We start from the raw sequence: 22,018 nt of genomic DNA, 5'->3' as shown, positions 1-22,018 counted from the left end.
AGTTATTTCAGTTACTGGCAAACAACTGAAAGACATCTAGAAACCTCTGGAAAAGGATACCCCTTCCCCCAGAAAAAATTTACTTCATGCAAGTCACAAGAAAGTTATTATCCAAGCTAGGTCACTGACAAGAGATGTTATTAATGATCCCATTGAAATTATTAATGCATTTAACAATCACTTTGCAAACTATAATATTATATCCTGGGAGAATACTGAATCATGCTGGTTACTTGGATGAAGATCAAATAAGCTCAGGATGAAAAGATCAGACTCTGAGAAAGTTTGGAGCACTTTGTGATTAATAAAAATTAACTGTCAGAATTGTTTGATTTGCATTTAAATCCACAAAAGGGAACCTTGTGTTGACTGGATTTTACCACTTGGTTTAGAATCACACTATAACAAAGCACACCTCTGCACTCAAAAAATACAAGCATTAATGCACTAGAAGGACGAATCTAATATTATAGTTATACACAAATATGATACAGTAACCTTGCAGGCAAATGGTGTAGGACTGAAACCCCACTGAAGTCCACAAAATAGAACTTACTGTAACACTCTACTAATGCATATCTATTACAGCACTTTGCAGACAAGAAATCCTTGGTCTCTCTGTTTACTTTCCAAGTAGCTTAACGATGAATAGCATAAATCTCCTAAGTGATCATGTGATATTAAACAATTATGTGCATACAGATTTCTTGTGCTATCTTACAGCGCATGGAAGATTTGCAGCCTATTGTTCTGTTACATTCCTAATTGAATTGTAAAAGATCTCATTACATTTTAGATATGATACAGACAAGGAATAATTTCTTTTGTGAAGAAATAAAAATGTAATCATTGTGAAAGAGGAAAATGCATGGAACAATTCTGTCAAGAATGGTTTGGTGATAGTGAATCCTCCTGGGGATGAGAGTACTGAGCTAAAATCTGAACACACTTTAGCTTACTTCTCACTTCCATTAAAATTCCCTTTTGCCTAATTACAGCATTGCTCCATAGCAGGAGATGACAGGGCTGCCTCATGTTCCATCTGGTGGAGCATCGTACTTCCTGTAATCCTAACAAATAACATTCACAATTCTGGAAACTTTCTCCTCTGCTTAAATTTACCTGTTCTTGTATCTCTTATACCTGACCACAGTTCTAATCCAGATTGGGTAGGTGGTGACAGAAAGACATTATTCATGCAATAGCATCCTGATAGCAATTCATTTCTCTTTATCACATGAGTTAGAGAATGTCTGTCAAGTATATATTGTCAGTGGTATTGCAGGACAAGAAATATTGTGACTGGAACCCTTTCTAGTAGAAATTACATGGAGTGGCTGGACCATGGAGAGTTCTCTAGACTCTCATTCCTCCAAGTGGTTCCTCAGGTAAAAAAGAGACATTTTGGCATGAGAGACTTCAAGAATTTCATTYACTGTTGCCTGTCACAAACATATTTAGGCAGTAAATGAGTTATTTCTGTCTGGAATACAGAAGGGCCTAAACTAGAAAATTCAATTATTTAATTCTATGTATAAAAAAATACTTGACAAATTTACAAAGTAAGATTTAATGTTGACCAGCTCTATCAAAGTATCAGTGGTAATAGCATCCTGTTCAAAGACAAAAAGCCTGTTGCAAAGAGGAACTGTTATTCAGCAGTTAATGAAACATATAATTAAATGTACTACTGTACAGAGCTGCTACTTAACTATATACTAATTTTCTCTGCTGAAATGAGTCCTAAATTCAACTGCAAAAAACCCCAAAACTCACATATAAAAGAGAAAAGGTAAATCTTCAGTGCTACAGGTATTCCCCTCCTTCATGCATACATTTTCTATTCATTATCCATTCTTAAATTATAATGAATAATCAGAGATAATTATCACATTTCTATAATGACAGAGAACCTGCACACACTAAGATAGTGGCATAATTTGATATTTATGAAATGCTTCTTTATTTATGAAGCATCTGTCTAGAAATTCAATTCCCCCCACTGCAGCTTTTCATTACAATTCTAAAGCAGATGAATAATGAACAAGATTCCTATCTAGGCTATTAAAATTTGAAAAACGAATACTCTTTGATGAATCCAAACCAATGCCTCACCCAGCTACTGTATGAAGTTCTCAGTATTTTCGTTTATTTTTCTGTTTCCTATTTCAGTCAGAGAGGTTAAAATAGGGAAGCCAATATCTGGAAAAGAAACAAAATAAAAGAGGGACAGGGGAATGGGTGTGTGAAACATTAGGGAGGTTAAATAGCAAAAGGTTCAGATTACAGTGCATAAAGAGGCCAGAGGAATATTAAAAAAATATGAAGTTCATAATATTGGACAGAGGATTAAAAAAACCTAGAGAAGCAGCATAAGAATATATAGATGACAGCTGTGGGTGGGTGAAGAGAGAGAAAGAATAGGAAAGGCCTGATCTTGTTCCCACGGAAGTCAATGGCAAAACTCTCATCGACTTCAGTGGGAATTGGAGAGGCCCACAGTGAATGAAACTTCATCACCAGGAGGGAGGGAAAGGGAGGAGAGCTGGAATTAATAGAGAAATGAACAGGGGTAGGGAAAATAAAAATTGAGAACAGTAATCGAGGCCTGAGGTGACACAGTCAGAAGAATATCCATAGCCAAAACTATTAGGGAGCTGAAGGCCCTCAGCACATCACAGGACTGAGAGTTTGGCTGAGACTCAAACTCTAGAGCTCTTACTCCAACAAAATTCCTCTCAACTTTCTCAGTCAAAGATTGCAGAACTGCAATCCTCACATCATTATTGATTTTGGAAATAATCTTTACTAAATATCAGTCCTGTCACCTCTACTTCACAATAATCCAACATAAAAACTTCTGGGACATTTTGTCAGGTACGCTACTACTCATTGTGGGTAACATAAGGGTAGCTTCAAGAGGCTTCAAGTCATTACAAGCAGTGCAGGAACCGATGCCTATAGCTGAGGCTGCTCAATGCTTTTGAACTTATGACTCTGCTTTCAATTATGAAAAGTGTTAGTAAATTTTACCTACTCACTTTTACTGTGTCTTGTAATAGTTCATATTTTTCTTAAAGTCCTACTTCCATTTTTTCTCCCTAAGTTGCAGTAAAAAGCTTAACCTGAGCATACTCCAAAGCTCTCAGAAATCCAGAGGCAAACAAAAGGAACCTAAGTATCAGTATTATGATATGGGTCTGGTGTTAAACCATGACTTTCCTGATCTTTGCGGTACATTGTCCTTAGAACACCAATTAACCTACCACCCTTGAATCTCATAATTTCTTCACTAGCTAGCAAAGATTTGCTAAACTCATTGGCAAAGTATGTGTATCCATTCCCCCCTAGTGGAAGATAAAAGCCCTCTGCTACTACAAATTACTTCATTAGCTCAAGTGTTAAACAGCTGTGTTACATATTTCAAGAACCCAGCCCCACTGAGAACCTGAGTGATCRTCCACAAAATTTCATAGGATTGAAAGTTTGGTAGTTTTTTAGTCTAATTTTTGTTGTTTTGTTGTTACTGAAGCGACGATTGCTTTATGCAACTCTCTTGTGCACGTGTATTTGGATACAATCAAAGTACACAACCACACAGTTCTAAGTGAGGTAAGGCATAATTTAGTGCACAGTGCTCAGGACTGTTTAGTGAATGAGGATAGCTACCAGAGTCTTGCCACAAAGCATGTAATTAATGTGACAGGAACATGCAGGAGGTAGAAGGATGCCCTCAAGGTTACAGAAGTTAAAGCTTCCCTGGGGAAACTGGATTGCATCACAGCTTTTGCTGCAATTCTTAGAGTCTGCTGGGCGCGTCAAATAGTCTGAAGGTCTCTGAACTAGACAAAGTGGTTGGGWTTTTTTTTGTTGCCTAGTTTGAAACCACACAGCAGGCAGGCTGAGCTCTTGCTGCAGTAACCAACATCAGTTGCCCCAAAGAGGTCTCAAGGTGACCTCTACTCTGCACTTAGATTCTTCTGTAATGCCAACTAATCTATTTCAGACCGGGTACCTTGACTGTTTTAGCTATAATCTGTGTCATAGTTCTGTGCATAAAATGTGATGATAATAGTCTCCACTGGACAGGACTGTCATAAACATAAAATCATTAATGTTTGTAAAGTGTTATGGAACAGACTAAAAGGGGACTGAAATGACGAGAGTAGGTCTTCATTTGAATTTAAACYAGAGCGTACTTCTAATACTGAGATTCTGTAACATCCAATTTCATTTTCCACCTCATCTTTCTGATGTGAGCTTCTCTGAGCTTCTGCACAATAAGTTTTGTGGGAATATTAGGAAGGGATGATAGAAACACTGGTTTCTTTTGAAACTATGCCACAGTGTGGAAGGACCATGAGTAGAAACTTTCCAGTCAAGTCATTAGGCTCCAGGCAGCAGCAGGGCTGGATTATAAAGCTCTGAATCCTACTGCAGGTTTTTCTTTTTCTTTCTTTCTTTTTTTTTTTTTGAAGCTTGATTATTAGGAAAAAACAAAATAAGTATTCTCCGTATTGAGCACTGAGTGCTCACTCGTTTCCTCCCCCACTGATCCCTCATTCTCAGCTGTATGTCCTAACCTAGCCATTAGACTAAGTAATTATGCTCCCGATCCAGTGAAACCTGAATGCTTTTTTACACAGTGGAATGGTTGTTGAGCAGGAATTTGATTCCTCCACCAGGGAAAGAGAGAGAAATTAACTAAATCTGTATTTCAAGCACACCAAGTGAATGCTTAACCAGTACACTATTGCATCACCAAAATCACACTGCAGYACCTCAATTCTGCTTTGCTGCCTTCTCCACTAATCAAATTTGGAAAGAATAGTGTTCCCTGCTCTTTATTGRAGGCAAGAACTTAATTACTTCACCCAGAGTCATAGATAAGGCTTCCAGTCCRAAGTGCAAGAGTATGCATTCCTGTACCCTTGTAACCTTCAAAGATGGGAAGACATAAACTATGCTTTTGTCTTCAGTAATCCTCTATGTTCACCCCTGGACAGTGACCTACTCAACAAGGTGSATAGCCCTCTGAAATATCTTTACTCTCTCTTTACATCACATACAGAGTCTGTGCACCTCACTTCAGGGTTCTGGAATCTAAGGCTACATATTATTTTTGAACTAGCCCATTGGCACTAATACAAGGGCCCAGTAGAAATACCTCTGTGCACAGAAAAAGTTAYATATTCAGGAACAGGTTTGGATGGCATATGATAAATAATGCATATGGTCATATGTCAAAAAATGAGACTTCGAAGAACTACTGAATAATGACCAATTCAATGAGCACCATTTGTCACAGCCATTAATGAGGTTGGAGTTCTGTAGGAAAAGTGAGATATGGTAATGTAATTAAAAGTAGTACATAATGAAAAGCAGTATCATACCACATTTATGAATAGAGAACAAATTTATGTTGAAACAGCCACTTTACTGTTTGCATTTCTTATTTTAGTAATATCCTTTAGGAAGGGATTTTTTTATATGAAGTCAGTTTAGATAAAAAGATAAAATTGTTGCAGGATTATATAAAGCATAAAATGCAATATAGAACCCCTCTATATGGCTACTGACTAAGAAATGGAGAATACAATGCAYATTACCCGCAGATCTTTAGAAGTTGGCTTGGTTTCCAATTTTTTTCTTTCTTTTTTTTTTTTTTTGGACAATTCAAAACCCCATACAAATGACTCATTTATTACAATTAAAATACCTGTGATAAGGTGATGTAATACACTAATAGTCTCACCATTCTTACAGAACTGTTGAGAGGGCTAATGAATATATTGGCCTGGCCTTACTTTCCTTTCAAGGCTGTTTATTTACACAAATTGAATTTTTGGTTGGTGCAAGGAAAAGGAACATACAAACTTGTCTAACATGTACAACAGGATTTGAAATGTTCCTATAAAACTACTATAACAGAAGAACACCACAACACTGCATATATAATGCTTTTAGATAATAACATCAGTACAGTATTATTATACAGCAATTGCATATGCATCCTATCTTAACGCTGTCACGCCCCRGGCTGTCATTTTCAAATCAAGGGTCAATAATTCCCAGTGGTCTTTATTAACTCTTTTTTTCTGAAAGACCAAAGCTTAAAGCTGAGCCCATGGGGTATTATCAGATGGGAAATACTAATTTAGTAAAGCATCTGAACATTTGGAGTAAATTTGAAAACAGAACCATCTGTTATATAAACTAATCCAATAGACTCCACACTTTGTATAACCAGCCGCTGTCAAGTATGACATTATGAAACCAAGTAATAAATCTTAATTCAAAAAATGTTTCTCCATTTGAAAGGTTTGAGAATTTATTTTTCCTTTCTTGTTTTAATGTAAACTTGATGCAAGTTGGCAGAATTCTCTGACCTGCAGGGGGTCTAGTATTCACTCAGATCCCTATGGGAGGCTGTGGATGAAGTCTCACAGAGGTCAATTGCAAGGCAAATCCTATGATACATGCCTCTTTTGTGCWTCAGCCACTTACTCTCATACACACCGTGTGTAAGTTCCTGCGGCTGGTTTTGAGATTGGTAGCCCAAGGTGCAGAAATTCAAAACACGGATTGCACCTAGATTTTCTGAGACAAGCCAAAATAATGAAAAATATTTCCTGCAGCAAGGTTTAAATTAAGAGTTCAGGACTTCATTCATCCTGGGCTGTGATCCCTGGTAAAAAAGAAACAAACTACCTTTCCAATAGTTAGCATGTAAATACGACTGAGTCAGGTCAAGTTTCCCCCTTTTTCATAGTGAAGGCTCTGGCTTTATGTACTAGTCACCACCTAGTTTCTTACAAGATGCCAGAAATAATTCTGTTTATGGCAGCTGGTTGAACATGTTTAAGCTGACAATTCCTGCATCTAACGTACGTAAGTCTGCCCTTGCCGCCATCCAGTGACATAGCAGAGAACTCTTTTCCTTCTAGTCTTTGGATACGGCTTCCCTTCTTAAGTCATGTCACATCAAACTAGAAGAAGTTGGGTAAACTTCCTCCCTCCCCCTATTCTTCCTTTCATACCAATTTTATCTTTTTTTTTTTTTTTGTATCAATGTAACATCTAAAGAGGGAAATAACTGAGTGTCTATATATATATGTCTTCAGAAGAGAACAGAAGGATGCTAGGATTCCTTCCTAAGGTTAGAAAGGCTCCCAAACTAGGTGTGTTTTCTAGGTACAGAAGGAATTTAAACTTTTATTCCTAACTTTCCAATCCAAAATATAACCACAATTGTCATATTACATCAAAAGAAAAAATCGTATTTTTGGTAGCTGTTATAAAGATATTTTGCTTTCCTGATTTTTTTCCTCAGAACATATGAGCCATAGATTTGCCACCAGGCACAAACAACATTTGTATGTACTTAGTCAATTATGAACCCCCTGGAAAAACTGTGGATATTAGTACATGAGATACTGCAGATTCATCTGGGGTTTAGGCTGCTTTGGCTTAGTTCAGACTAAAGTGTGGTGATGGAAGCCAACGACTAAATTAAGCAAGAGAGCAAACTTTTCAAAGCACTGTGCAAACACACAGTGAAAAGGGGAGAATGGTCAGAGGAAAAAAGGGGGGGTTAACCTTTTATTTTCTCCTCATCTTTACATAAATAATAATATATTACTTCTCAAGGGATTCTGCTGCTTTCAGGCATCCCACCTGAAGGCTGAGATACAAATTGTTATGAGCAAAGGAGGCAGACTATATCCTATTGGATATATATTATTAAATATGTATAACTGAAAAATCCTATGAAATTTTAATAGCTCTTAATGGAAGAGGTGTACTGTCAGTGGACCTTCTTTATTTTTTCCTGTAAGTTCATTATTTCTCTGTATCTACTATAACCAAAGGCTGATTAATCTACTTCAGTATCAGTTTTATCCATTAATCACTCAGATTAATTCACTGTTCAAGATACTCTTTGGGAATACACCGTGCAATTCCTCTTCATGTAGGGGAACACTTACTGTTAGAGTAACACAACTGAGAGTCAATCTGTGTTAGTGACTAAGTGATTCAGAGTTATATTGTCTATCCATTTTTCAGCTCTGTACTTCACAGCTATAGACTGAAGGGAGAATAGGCTCTGCAAAATGCAATAAAAATTTGTTTCACTAACTAAATAAATTCCTTTATATATTGTGGCAAGACAAATAAATAAACCTGGAGATTTACAGACAGCCACCTTGGCTGACATTTCACAGAGCTGGAGCCTTCAGCAATATTCTTTGCTTAACTCCATCCTTGCAAATCCCTATCTTTTCTCCCAAAACCTCATTTCTCATCTCTCCCCTGCTCTCCCCTTTCAGGCCCACTTCCCAGTTTTTCCTTTCTTTTTCTTTCCAAGGTGTGATTGCTCTCTTTGCTCCCTGAAGTCTCCCTCTTGATTGTTTTGCTATGCTTTAATGAGTCCAAGCCTTCGCTCTACTCCAGAAATTGCATTTACCCTTTTTATTCCCAAGCACATCTGTCTCCTCCAAGTTTTCTCCCCTGCTCTGACCTTCCTGCTCTTCAAGACTTTTTTTTGCCAAGTTTATTTCCCCTCTGTCTTTCCAGTCTCTGCCTCTACCATTCCTGCCTTGTCCTTCACTGATGGACATTACTGAAAAAAGTATGTGAAAGCTTTAAATATTTGGTGAGTAAAATTGACATATCACAGGGTATTTGCAGTTACCTCACATTCTACTTTTCTGCTTACAAAAGAATTGATTTGTTTTGGAGGAGAGGAGGTTCTTCCCTATTGCTACTAAACACTTTGACATTTATTTTGCTAGAGGCAGGATTAGAATATACAATAGATATTTCTTATTTTAATTCATTGCTTTTCTGGTGCTTTATGCTACATTCCTTAGCAAAGCAAAACTTCTACTGACTTCCTGTACTAGGTCCATTATTATTATTTAGCAGATTGACAGAACCACAGTGGTACCAACTATTACTACTGGCAAACAACATTTGAATTCATCTTCCCCTTATTCACAGGATGACTCATTTTGTGTCATACACACTTCATTTTTGATTTATGTAAGACATATATTTTAACATCCTTTCTGGGACTCTCAATTATTTAATCTATTTTTGTCATTCTATTCATTCGCTTTTTCAAGTCATTTTGCATTAATAATCAGTCTCCATTCTTCTTCATTATTTAGTATTATTTGGTATAATGGAGTGTGTGCCAACTAAGACTTCTGGATGAGTCTTTTGCATGACTGACACATTTACTGATGAAAGTTAAAACATATAAAACTTCAGACAGTAAAAAAAGCAACATATTTGTAGAAGTACTGTCTAGTTTTGAACATCATGATTGTGACTTGAGCCAAGTTAGTAATAACAGTATGCTTTTCCCAGCTATTTGTATCCATAAAAGAGATGAATATTTTCTCCTCAACAAGTCAATACTGAGAACTAGAAATGTAGCTCTCCTATGTATTTGAAATACCTTTTCAAGTATATCATGGGGGGATGGGAAGCATTTATTTAGAAGAAGCCTTATCTATTAAAAGATCATATTTACCATCTCATTTATCAGTTAATCAATATATGTGGTCTGTTCTGCCTATAGGACCACGGGCAGCATCACAATTCAAGAGGACTGAAGAATGTTCAATGGTTTCAGACCTTTTCTTCATAGATCCCATATATTGAGTCTCATAAACAATTCAATGTCAAGATAACTGCCAAAACCTTCTCATTGGCCAGAAGAGAAAAAAACATAGGCTTCTTCCAATCAGCTACCATAATCACACATCACTTCTACCTGTATCTTCACTGATTCCTCATAACCTCAAGTAYAGGAAAAAGGTTGAGTCTAAATTCTCATGCACTGTGGTTCACAAAACAATATTTTTCCTTATCAATAATATTTTCTGTTTTTCTCAGCTATGCAAACCATGACATGTTATGCAGATGTAAAACTAACTTTGGATTATGTGCGAAATCTCTATTTCTTGAAAGTGATTACACAGAATCACAGAAAAATTACAACTGGAAAGGATATTGTCGACTGCARCACCCCTGCTCTAACCAGGGTTAAGTACAGCAGGTTGCTCACGGCCATGTCCTGTTGGGTTGTGAATGTCCCCAAAGGAGAAAGACTCCACAACCTCTCTGGACAACCTGTTTCAGTGTTTGATCACCCTCACCATAAAAAAGTTTATTCTTATGTTTCAGTGGAATTTCCTGTTTCAGTTTGTGCCCATTGCCTCTTGCCCTTTCACACRACACCACTGAGCAGAGTCTGGATCTCTCTTCTTTACTCCCTCCCATCAGGTGGTTATACACAGTGATTAAATCCCCCAAGCCTTCTCTTCCTAAGGCCAAACAGACTCTCCTCTTATCTCACCTGCTCCAATCCCTTAACCACCTTTGTGGACTTTGCTCCAGTAGGGCTATGTCTCTCATGTGCCCTGCAGCCAAGACTGGACACAGAGCACTCCACATGTGGTTTCCCTAGGGTTGAGGAGAAGGTAAGGATCACTTTCCATGATCTGCTGGCAGCACTCTGCCTCGTAACACCTAGCATGCTGTTGGCCTTCTGGCTGCAAGGGCCCATTCCTGGCTCATCGTCATCTTGTTGTCTGACAGGACCCTCAGAGCCCTTTCTGCAGTGCTGCTTTCCAGCCAGCTGGAAACCGGCTGAAGGTGCATTGTGTCCCATCATCCATGGCATTAGTGAAGATGTTGAATAGTATTGGCATTGGTATCAACCCCTGGAATAAACCAATAGTTACTGGCCTCCAGCTGGATTTTGAGCTTTTGCTCTTCARGCTCAGCAGTTCACCCAGTGAAATGGACTATTTTACTAGTCCATACTTCATCAGTTGTCTATGAGGATGTTATGGGAGACAGTATTGAAAGACTTGCTAAAATCAAGATAAACTGTATCAGCTATTCTCTGTTTACTCACCAAGGTATTCATTTCATTATAGAAGGCTAGCCTATAGGTCAAGCGGGGGTTCTCCTTCGTAAATCCATGTTGATGACTCCCAGTCACCTTCTTGTCCTTATCATATTTGGAATTGTTTCCAGGAGGATTTGGTATATCACCTTCTCAGGAATCAAGGTGAAGCTGATCAGTGTGTAGTTCGCTGGATCCTCCTTCTTGCTCTTCTTGAAGATAGGTGTGACACATGCTTTCTTCAGCCCTCAGTAAACTCCTCTGACTGCCACGACATTTCAAAGATATTGAGATTAGCCTTGCAATGAGATAGGCTAGCTATCAGCACTTAGATGATAATTTCCTCAGAGAGAATATAACATATTCAGAAAACTCTATCAAAGCATTCCTGTAGGTATTTGATACACTTACATCAAAAACCAAGCTTGGTTTACATTTCCAGTATAAAGAATTTAAATCTACTTAAGGAGATTCTTTTACTGGCCTTTCTCAGCGGTGATAGTAATGAATTATTGTTCTTACTCTTCTCAAGAAGATGAGAGTAGCACCAGAGTCCCAGTCATGAAGCAAAGGCTGAATGAAGTTCACCCACTAAAGATGTGTCATTTATTTTAAAAAGTCTGCAGTAGGAAAAGATTAAGTATGTAAGTGGTCAACAAGTGATAAAGCCAGTTTGGCTGCTACAGGTTAAATGTTAAGACGGCTAAGCAAATTATTGAACATCATGTTAGCAAACTTCCACTTTTTCATCCAGAAATAGTATAGTTGGAAGGAGTAGCTGTACTCTGGTCTGTGATCCTCATTATAGCAATGCTGGCCATTATTGCAGATTGCTATTTGGCATGAATAAGCCAGTTCTCTCATACACCCTAAAATATCTATAACAAGGTGTTAAATTCCCAAACCAAAGGAGTATCATTCTTCTTTGACATAAACCTGTACTGACACCTAGAAGAGGCTGGCAAATCCTTCATTGTTTGGCTAATACATGCATCTCACAGATCTATATACTGTGAGCACAGCCAAATATTTTTCTAAGACATTAACAGTGATATTTTCAGCATAGCTGATGTCTAGCTCCTGCATATGTATACCATGTCACTGTTTCCCATACCTATGTATCTGTTCATTCTCTGGCTGCTTCCACAACTTGAATTTAAAAACCATTAATCACTCTGGTGACATTGGGGAAAACAACAGTGATACACAATACTTTCCTCAGTTAGTGTGGTGGTGTGCAGAGGTAGAGATGTCAAGGAATGTCTGGCTAAGACACAGCTCTATGTCAACATAATGAATTGCTCTATCAGGGCACAGACAGAGTCATTGCAAGTCCCAGTCTGTCCTCTGAGCTTGGGAGGAGAGATTTCATACCTTTTATGGTAATGACATTAAACATTATACATGGTATGGCTCAYGCAGTTCCATAATAGCCCCTCCAAATGATATGGCGCATTTCACTGTCAGCAACAAAATTTTCTTTATTCTCCTACATAGGTGTGTCAGCCACAGTGCCAACCTCCATACCAGCTAGACAGAATTATTYTRAGTAAATCYRGATCACAGAAGAGCAGTTCTATGGTAGYCTTTTTCTTTTCTTTTCTTTTTTTATTGTTTTGACAGGAGGAGGGAGAAAAAGGGAAAATTTTCCAATTTTTCTAGGGAAGTAAGTCTCACAAGAATTGTTGTTCTTCAGTTAAACAATGGGCATCAGACATCACTATATAGCTAAGTAATTTAATAAGGGATACAGAACAAAAAGGTGAGTTTCAGAATTTTTGTTTCTTTTTTTGTTCTGTTTTTTTTACTGTGCAATTCAATAATTTTTATTAACAGCTTCTATTTACCTGTCTGTAAATTGAAGATAATAATTAGAGATGTTTGAAAAGGTCTGAATGAGGATTAGATATGGTAAGGTTAAACAGTACAAATATAAATTTTATTAATTACAATTTRTAAAAAGCTATGAGATCCTTTATTGAAGGAGCTATAGCCATGAAAACTACTTTTCTGCTATAACTCTCTTCAAAAAGATACTTTTTTTTATCAATAGAATACAATATTCTTATGCATATCTTATTTCCATTAATTACATAGCCAGAATATATCTTTATGCCATATACGTCAAGCTATTCCAGAACACAGGGCACAGAATTGCCAGATTATTTCCTGCTCAAATAAACAAATCTTCTAAAAAATATGTCTGATCTTTATTTTAATATTGCTAATGGTAGAGAATCCTACYGCTCCAGGTTAGTTGTTCCCAGTCTGTCTATAAGGGCAAGTATGACTCTTTTTTATTTTCCATTATGAAATATGAAAAAACTTCATATGCAAAAACTTCCTATATGGAAAATCAAGCATTGAAAGAATAAGTGATAGGAAATTATAAATACTCTTTCTCTCAGGAAGTCACTCTGTGCTGTTAGTTTCTTGCAGTAGCCCTACTACTCAATAAAGTAGTAAGGACATTCTCTTTCAGTTACTCTTTTAGGCACTATATCCTCTTTCTTATTTTAATTCAGTGATTCTAGTAATCCATTAAAATGCCTCACCATTAACAAGAAGTACCTGGAAGTATCTATTTTTATGAATTACTGTATTTGCACAGAAATTAACTTGCTTTATAAATTCTATCAGGTATAAMGTTTTTCAGATTATTTACGATACCTTTCAGTAACGACTCTGACACATTATCAAGTTGCCCAACAAATTATCATGGATCAAGTGATCTTCACTGCCTGCCTGTTCACTCTTAGAAGCAAATGGAAAGTACTGTGAGTTAACTTAGTCCACAAGGAAGACAGCTTTAACTGAGACACATCCTTGCCATCCTACAAGCTAAGAACAACAATTCACATTTGCCACAGCTCAGCAGACACATGATAAYACATTAACAGATCATAACCTGACCCAGAATTGAGGACAATAGGGTAGCAACAGCAATACTGGACCTTAGCTGTGAAAAAAATATAAGGTTTTCACTGCTGATCTATTTTTGCATCTTCTGGGATATTATGGGGGAAGGAGGGTGGCTAGGTGTCACTCAAGATCTCTAATTAGCTAGAAGTGAGTAACTAACTAGTAACCTAAACTGACTTCTAGAGTACAGAAAAGCCAACATTTATGCAATATAAATATACTCATCTTACAAAGAATACCTATATATAGTTTCTATGATTCATATACACTGTTTATTTATTCACTGGTGACCAAACACCGCTTCTAAAGACATTCACTCTGTGTTCCCCAATTCCTTTTCTTCCAGACATTTAATATAAGTTAATGTTGAGGTCTTATTGAACTACAGTATCACTATGATCACTTTACATACAGTATCACTGTATGTAAAGAGTTCCCCATAATGCAGCAGATTCTGTATATTATCAAGATGACGCTAGTAAAACATAAGCTAACAAACATGTAAAGTGTTTTAAAGAGAGAAATTTCATATATTTCAAGATCACCGAACCAGTTCAATTAATTCTGAATACTTCTTTACTAATTTGAGGGGATTCTAAAAGTATTAAAGCTCTTAAATTCTGTTTGTCTAAAATTTCACACAGTGGTAGGTTAAATCTTTTCAATGGTTTCAGGATTAGCCTTAGCTTTTAAAGCTCATACAAGGGAAAGTTCTATAGTCCTTTCATCTGAAATCTTATTTTCTTTAGGATTATAAGATAATGCATCTGGAACAACATTCATTCATCCAGGTTTGTGGTTTATCTGAAAGTCAGTCCAAATTCCTGTACTCGCAAATGACATCTGGCTAAACATGCACTTGGGTCAAGTTTAGACCTCAGCCACTATAAAAGGCTGTGGTTAGATAGCATGCTAAACTTGACACCTCCCAAACAGAGTACATGCTCTGTACACACCAGCACAACAAACTAAACATTCTTTTTTTTTTCCCTGTGGCTCAACATTTTCTTTCAACAGCCTTCAAGATTTATTGTCAAAACCTTTTTGAGTATTTGTATGGTGCTTTCCATGAGAACTTATGCGAAAAATATTCAAACCTACATCTGTTGCTTTCTAGTGTTGTTGAAATTATAAATCAAAATTCCAGAGTTTTAACCATTGGTTCCCAAAGGCAAAAACATGGTGCACAATTTGAACAGGCAATTAATTTAAGAAAGGAAAAAAAATCAACAAATTTAACAGTATAGGATATTGTTAAACTTCAGATACTTCASTGTGAAGGATCCTTCACACTTCAGAATGTCTGTAAATCCAAAATCAACTAAGGTTTAACTGTAGTTTAGTCAAGTTATAACAAAACAAGGGAGCTGCAGATCTGCTTGCATCAGCTGTTTCAGCTGAGTTCTTGGTGACAAGCCTTAGCCTTTTTCATCCTTGTTATCCATTTTCTTGCATGGAGGAGTAGTGGCCTTCTTGCGTTATTATTTTTTTTGGAGCTGAATGAGAGACCCACTTTCATCTCACAATTCCTCCAGGGCCAAGGGCTGGCCAGCCTAGCTTACATTTTTAAGGGGTCACATAGAAGAATGACTCCTTTTGTATCAGCAAAGCTGGTAAATCTCTTTCTAGTCTTTCTACGTCTAACATCATTCCAGAATTGAAAAGCAAAAGATGGATATAAGCTTAAAGAAAAGCAATTCCAGTTCTCTCATCTATTTAATGACCGCTCTCTGCTGATTATAACAATATTTTGTTGAGTGAARACCATAAGAAATTAAAAGAGACTACTATATCTGTTTAAAATGCGGAAGTTATACTTCCAGTGAATACCTAAACTATTATGTGAGGTATTGTTGTTCATTTGTTAGATGGGTATTTTTCTTTTAGGTTAGCCTTGATTAATACTTCAGCAAGACATTGAAGAAAAATTATATTGTTTTAAGGCCACATACAAATACAGTCCTCGCTGTTATTCTTCCTAGACTAATTACATCACTGATGCCACATCTCAGTATTTCCCCTTTATCTCCCAGAATTTCAGGCATCACTTCTTCAGTTGTCATACCACACAAATCTATCCTCCATTAGCCTTTCAGCATTTTAATAGTAACTCTGAATACTTTTGCTGACACAAGTTACCAGCTATGGCATCCAATGACTAGACATTTCTAATTGTTTAATTAGAACAAAAGCATCTCCAAGAAAAAGTTCTTGAAACAGTAAACTGCCTCTCTATTTACCATCTTCCACCTAAAGTTTTCTATCTCAGATGCTCAAGATCATTGCAGGTGGTAAACAGGCAGAAAGCAGTGAGAAGGAGAATTTATGCTAAAGAAGGCAGACAATCTATGGAAGCACGCAATAATAAAAACACAGAAGAGAAGAACATGTAACACAGGTGAATTACAAATAAGAAAAAATACTTGGTATCCTGAAAAATGAAGACAAAGAGAAAACAGAAAATGAGATAGCAAGAGAGAAAAGAAGTGCAACATGCCCCTTAGAGGAAGAGTAGAGGAGAAAAGTTAGATAAGCATTTGATTTAGTATTTTTGAAACATCTGATTCAGCTTGACTTTGAACACTTCTCAAGGTATTTGAGAATTTCTGCCTCTAAAAACGTGCTTGTATTTTGAACATATGTATTTGTATTCCTTGTACATTCTCTGCTTACTCTTATTACTGTTTTTTAGATGGYCCTTTATCTTCTTATATTTACAGCTCTTTCATATTCCTTTTCCCCAGAGTATCTTTTTAACTGTCTACTGTCCCTTCAGCTCCAAACTGAAAGTAATACCTACACTGTTAATAGCTTAGCTATGATCTTACAATTACTTCCAGCTGTTTGTCCAGGACACATACTTTCTAGAACTATAGGTTKCTTTCTCATTTTCTAATTGTCAGATACGGAAAACCCTATAATTCCAAACAACAGTATTGTAATTCTTTCACTAACTAGGTCGCCTTTTGTTTTCACATAATTTCCACAGAGCCTTCCCTTACATTCTTAAGTGAAAGCTCCACGCTTAACATTTGTGCTCATTAAAGATTTCCTAGTTTTTAATGGGAGTTGGGGCAATTCCCATTTATTACAGTTTATAGTACATATTATTTGGGCAATACTGCAAATGCAGTTCCGCATTCCAATAAAGACTATCCAGGTAGTGTCAATGAGAATCAAGCCTTCCCCTCCACTTTCCCAGCAAAGTTCTCTTAAAGTTCCCTGTTTTGCTGGATGCAAAATAAATTGTTTTCTGAATGCACCATTTCTAGATAATTATTCTCTAGTCTTTGGAATGAGAGAGAAAAAAAAATCCAGCCCCRCACATGGGGTGATTTTATTGGAATACTTTAAACTGAAATGATAGAGAAGTATATATCTTCACTGAGATAAAACTCCTCTCTGTAAAAATCAGTAGGTTACACAGAGTTAAATACCAGCCACCCAATATTAAGGCTATAAACACATTCTTTAGTTCAAATTCTCTATCTTTTCTTGTCAGTTTGATTAAAGGCTCAGATTCGATATTACTGATGTCTAAGGAACTTTAATTTTCCTTTGATAAACTGACAAAAAGTCATTTCTTTAATGTTAATCCAAAGGGCATAATGTTACAATGGACTCTCTGTGTTGCACTAAAACATGTGAAAATCTGTTCTTATCTTCAGAACCCCTTACTAGCAGCCACTACAATACCCTGCCAGATACAAGAGCACATACAGTGGATTAATCTGGAGCAATTAGCTATCAGCACTTGGTAGTTGCTATGGTGGGAAGAGGGGCATATATAATTTCCTGTAATGACAGTAACATAGTAATTAGTCCAGAATCAATCCAGGTAGAACAGGGAGTGTCTAAAAGTAAACAGGAGAACCTGAGTAAATAGTAGTCTAGTGTCCCTGCACATTAAGGATATCTGCTCCTAAAGCAGCAGGGAGGAATGGTGGTGTCTGATCTCTGGATTCTACTAAATTTACGACTTTTGTTTCAGTATTCTTTCACAATTGCTTGGGCAGATGGGTAAGCAGCCTTAAAATTTCTGTGCAGAATAGGGCTGTGCTACTATAATCATTAGTATGATGTGAAACACAGGGGAATTAGAAAATACAAAATCTATAGCAGAAGTGGAAAATTGAATTTGACCTTTACAATTCTAGGCCAGTGCTATAATGCAAGACCACCTTTCCATTCCCTTTCTGCCTTTCCTCCAGAAAGAACGCCTGAGAGATTTCCTGTGGTTATGTACATGGCACACTTAACATCTGTCTATACTTTAAATGGCTTCCCTTTATATTTTATGCTGTCTTCCTTTTAAGCAGAAACTTAACATGACAGAAGTTCAGCTCAAAGGAATTCATCATGTCTGTATCATCACTGGAATGAAATGTCTCTCCCTCTCCCACCCCTTGTTTCCATTTTCATTCAAATTGGATGGAAGAAACAGCCGTAGCAGATTCAGCTCGTCAGCTATATTGCTGGTAAAAATCTGTTTGGAAACCAGATTCCTCCACATGAAAATGTGTGTGTTAATTAGCCCCTTTTGTGTCAGCCTGTTTCTGAGCCAAGTCTGAAGAGTCATTTGAGGGCACCGAATGTCTGTTCTGAAGAGAGGCTTATATGATTGAGAGTGTCATGACCACTTGAAAAACTTTCTTCAAGGATGAGAACTTTTCTGTTGGCAACATGTTATCAGGAACATCTAGTCCAGCACCATCAAGCATTTTTCTGTTTATTTTAAAAACATGCAGACACTACAACTCCTTTTGGTTGTAGTGATACAGGGAATTGAAGGCAGAACTAAAAATGCTTGGAGAGAGACTGATTTAATGAACTAAATATATTTCATCATGAAAAAGTGCCCAGATTTAAGTGCCACAAGTTTGCTTAACAGCTCCTGCTTCACCTGTAAGTCTCTTAGGCATAAGCCAAAGCTAGGAAATAAAGCTATGACTTATGAATTTCAGTCTCTATCAAGATCATTGGCAATGATCAACTGCATGACATTGGTCAACCTATAACCAGCAGAAAAAATAAAGTCCAGGGGATCTGCAAGATATGTGCCCATTTTTACTAAATGGGTAGACAACAAAACCTTCCACTTTTGGCTTATCCAGTTGTGGCCAAAAAGCCACAATATACTCCAAACCATTCTGACTTCATTGGCTCATACAGGGCCCCAATCCTCTGGATGGAACTGGAGTGAACAAAGGAAAACTAACTAATTTTCTAACAAAACCAGCATTTTTTTTTTCATTCCCTTTCCCCATAGTAAGTCCATGAACTCACTCTACCTTTCCCACAACTCTCTTCTCAAAGAGGCACAGGGGTTATTTTTTCTTATAACCACCTCCAACGACATTTCTGAGGATGCTGCTTCCTTCCATTCTCACAAAATCAGAGGCTGTCAGAGGCTGCCCTCTTCCCAGAAGTCACTCACAAAGTCAACAAACAGTTTATCCTCTAACTCTAACTGTTTTGATGTTGGCCTGCCTTCCAGCAATTCTCAGTTGGCACATAGTCTCCTGCAGACCATAATCAGCTTGGCACATGTTAAAACAGCCATGCCAGGGCTATGGCCAGAACAAGTCAACTCAACTGCTGTGTTGCAGCTACGGTTTGTCTTGTTACAGTTTCAGCAGCACCCTCAAGACCAAATTCTCTGACTGCCCACATTGTCTGGCACTTGGAATGTCCTTTATATTGAACTGAGAGCACTGCAGTTTTAATGTCAAGAAACAAACTTTAATAGGGCTCTCCTCCAGCATTCTCTGAATTCTTTATGCAGTGTAGATGCTCTGCACTCCAGTCAGCACACCCTAGTATTCCAAAATATCTTACCAAGTCACAGAGCATACCCTACCCGACCAGAGTCTCACATCACACTCTTTAACCCCCATATATCTGAATAAGATACATCCCTTCAAAAGGTCTGCTGAACAGACAGAAATCATAATATAGGCATTCCTCCTTTGTAGACAAGATATTTCAGAAATGCTGTGAAGAGACAGCTCTGCACAGCTGGGAGAAGGACATGATCATGTCCTCAGGGATAAGCAAGAAAAAACATTGACTTCATCTTTCCCTGAGAGGAGAAATGTCATGAGGTAGACAGCTAGGTCTCAAATCTTGTGGATCTCTTTGCAGATGATGATAGTGGAACATCTATTCTATCTATATGACTGTAAATCTCTTCCCACCAAGCCGGAAGGAAAGCCTGGGTAGGCAGGATCACTGTTTAGCAGAAGTAAGCAGTAAGGGCAGACTGAGCAACCCACTATAACAGGATTAAACACAGCACCATGCCTCCAGTTACCAAGGCTTCCCACAAGGCAGCCAAATCCCTTTTTCTATCTGTTGTCCGTAGATAGCAATCTGTAAGAAAACTACACACTCCTACTGGAGATGATCAGCAATCAGGACTTCACACAGCAGTGGGCCAGAGTCTGCTATCTCCTGAACCTGCTCCTGCTAAAGAGCTCTTCTTCAGAGAACTAGCAGCACCACATACAAAACTAAAGGACAGAATCCCTGTTAGTGCTCCAGCAAGAGACCCGTTAGCCCTGCTTTTGTGATCAGCCCTGTTGCAGGCACCACTTCCAAGCATCAAGATGACATCCTCTTGGGTCAAATCATCTGTTTAATACAGTTCTACATCAACAGCACTAGGGAGTCCAGGCAGGCAATTATATCCGCAAGGCCAAGAAGAGAGTATAGAGGGGGCATCCAGAACATCCTTAACACTGGGAAGCAAAGTAACTGCTAAAGGTTTCCTAAAGGATCATTAGTAGACATAGAGAAGGGGCTCTTCTTGATTTTTGATATTGTCTTTCGTACTACAGGATATCCTTTTTGCAGTATTACGTAGAAATCGTGACAATGGACATTTTTTTAATGAATGTASAGTGGAGAAGTCAATAGTCTATAGGACACAGAGGACTAGTGGCACTCACTCTTTTCCCATTGCACTTTCACAAACACATGCTGCTGTTGGGGGACATTTTTTTTTCTTAAATGCTTTGAAGAACCTAGTCAGTAAATAATCTGTATTTAAATTTTCTGTTTTTTCCTAATCAACTTGCCAAAATTCATTAACAACAAGAAATTATCCTCATAAGGCAGCCCACCAAGGGCATGAACTTATCTCAGTGTTTCTGTGAAAAGTCAATATCAAATCCAAGATAACTGTGATTCCGACTGCAATGACCATAAAAAATTTCTATGGCTTTTTTTTTTTTTCGATTTTAAAATAGAGTAAAAAGGTCTGTCTTCAAGGATAACACTACTTTATAAGCCTCTTCTATCCCTATGAGGCTAACAAAGAAAGCAGAAAAGACATTTACACTTAACAAAGAAACCAATTTTTGTTGTTTTATAGCAAGATTCTATGCTCTTGGTCTAATCCTCACTATATGTTGATATACATTGATAAAGATGGTATATTACTCTTACCTTGCAAGAACAACATGTGCTGAGGTCAAGGTCTTCACTGGGTTGGAATAATCAGTGACAGCCCAGCTTCAATCACTTGGATTGGAAAGGTGTTTTGCTCTCCCCACAGGCATTTTGAAGAACTCAATGGTCCTGAATGATATAGATATAGATATAGATAAATACAAATAGATATAGATATGGATCCACATTGCCAATCCACCTGTGTCATAGGCACTGCCACTGTGCTTTAACTGAATCAAAGACAAACTCAACCTTTCCRCATAACTAAATTCCCTGTAGTCTCACCATACGATACTACCAAGGGATGCTCACTGTGCATGCCCAGGATCATCGAGACACAGTGAGCGTGAATTCAGCAAATGGTATTACAAGTGACCAAGACTTGTTTTTGGCACAGAAAAGAGCAACAGAGACATGACTAGAAACATCACAGAGACATGGTCCTCAAGATACAGCAACCGTATGTGTAGAGGGCAGCAGAATGCTGCTCTCCATTTGTGCAGTAGCTTCATCTCTTTCCTTTAAGCCTCCTGCTCCCTCTCTCATTCTTTGCCATTCTTGTTGGTCACAGCTAGTCAAAACATGCAACCACAGAAAGATCAGTGAAGATGTTGAAGGGAGACAGAGGAATTCTTTATGAAAAGCAGCATGATGAGCCATAGAGTATTTGTGGTTTAGAGCAAAGAATAGAGCAAGTACTGCTTACATGAGGTACTGCAA

The 22,018-nt window shown here is 37.6% G+C and overlaps 1 protein-coding gene and 1 long non-coding RNA gene across 4 annotated transcripts in view; one reads left to right on the top strand and one right to left on the bottom strand.

Annotated features, from left to right (window-relative positions):
- Positions 1-22,018, bottom strand: part of LOC146585631 (uncharacterized) — a 93,803-nt gene that overhangs the window by 34,557 nt on the left and 37,228 nt on the right. For 2 of the 3 annotated variants that reach the window (XR_014897965.1, XR_014897967.1), the window contains one exon: positions 21,296-21,427. This is a non-coding gene — a long non-coding RNA (uncharacterized LOC146585631). Of the gene's footprint in view, positions 1-10,936; positions 11,190-11,446; positions 11,545-21,295; positions 21,428-22,018 lie in introns of those variants that run through there. The other variant, XR_014897966.1, reaches the window with a different exon arrangement.
- Positions 12,489-22,018, top strand: part of IGF1 (insulin like growth factor 1) — a 73,264-nt gene continuing 63,734 nt past the window's right edge. The window contains exon 1 of the mRNA XM_085322582.1: positions 12,489-12,686. The gene's annotated coding sequence lies outside the window, so the exon portion shown is untranslated. The remainder of the gene's footprint in view (positions 12,687-22,018) is intronic.

The sequence above is a fragment of the Rhea americana genome, unplaced genomic scaffold (assembly GCF_003343005.1).
Source record: "Rhea americana isolate MKP2758 unplaced genomic scaffold, rheAme1 scaffold_79, whole genome shotgun sequence".
In the NCBI taxonomy this organism is placed as follows: domain Eukaryota; kingdom Metazoa; phylum Chordata; class Aves; order Rheiformes; family Rheidae; genus Rhea; species Rhea americana.
This window is presented reverse-complemented; position numbering and strand designations above follow the sequence as displayed.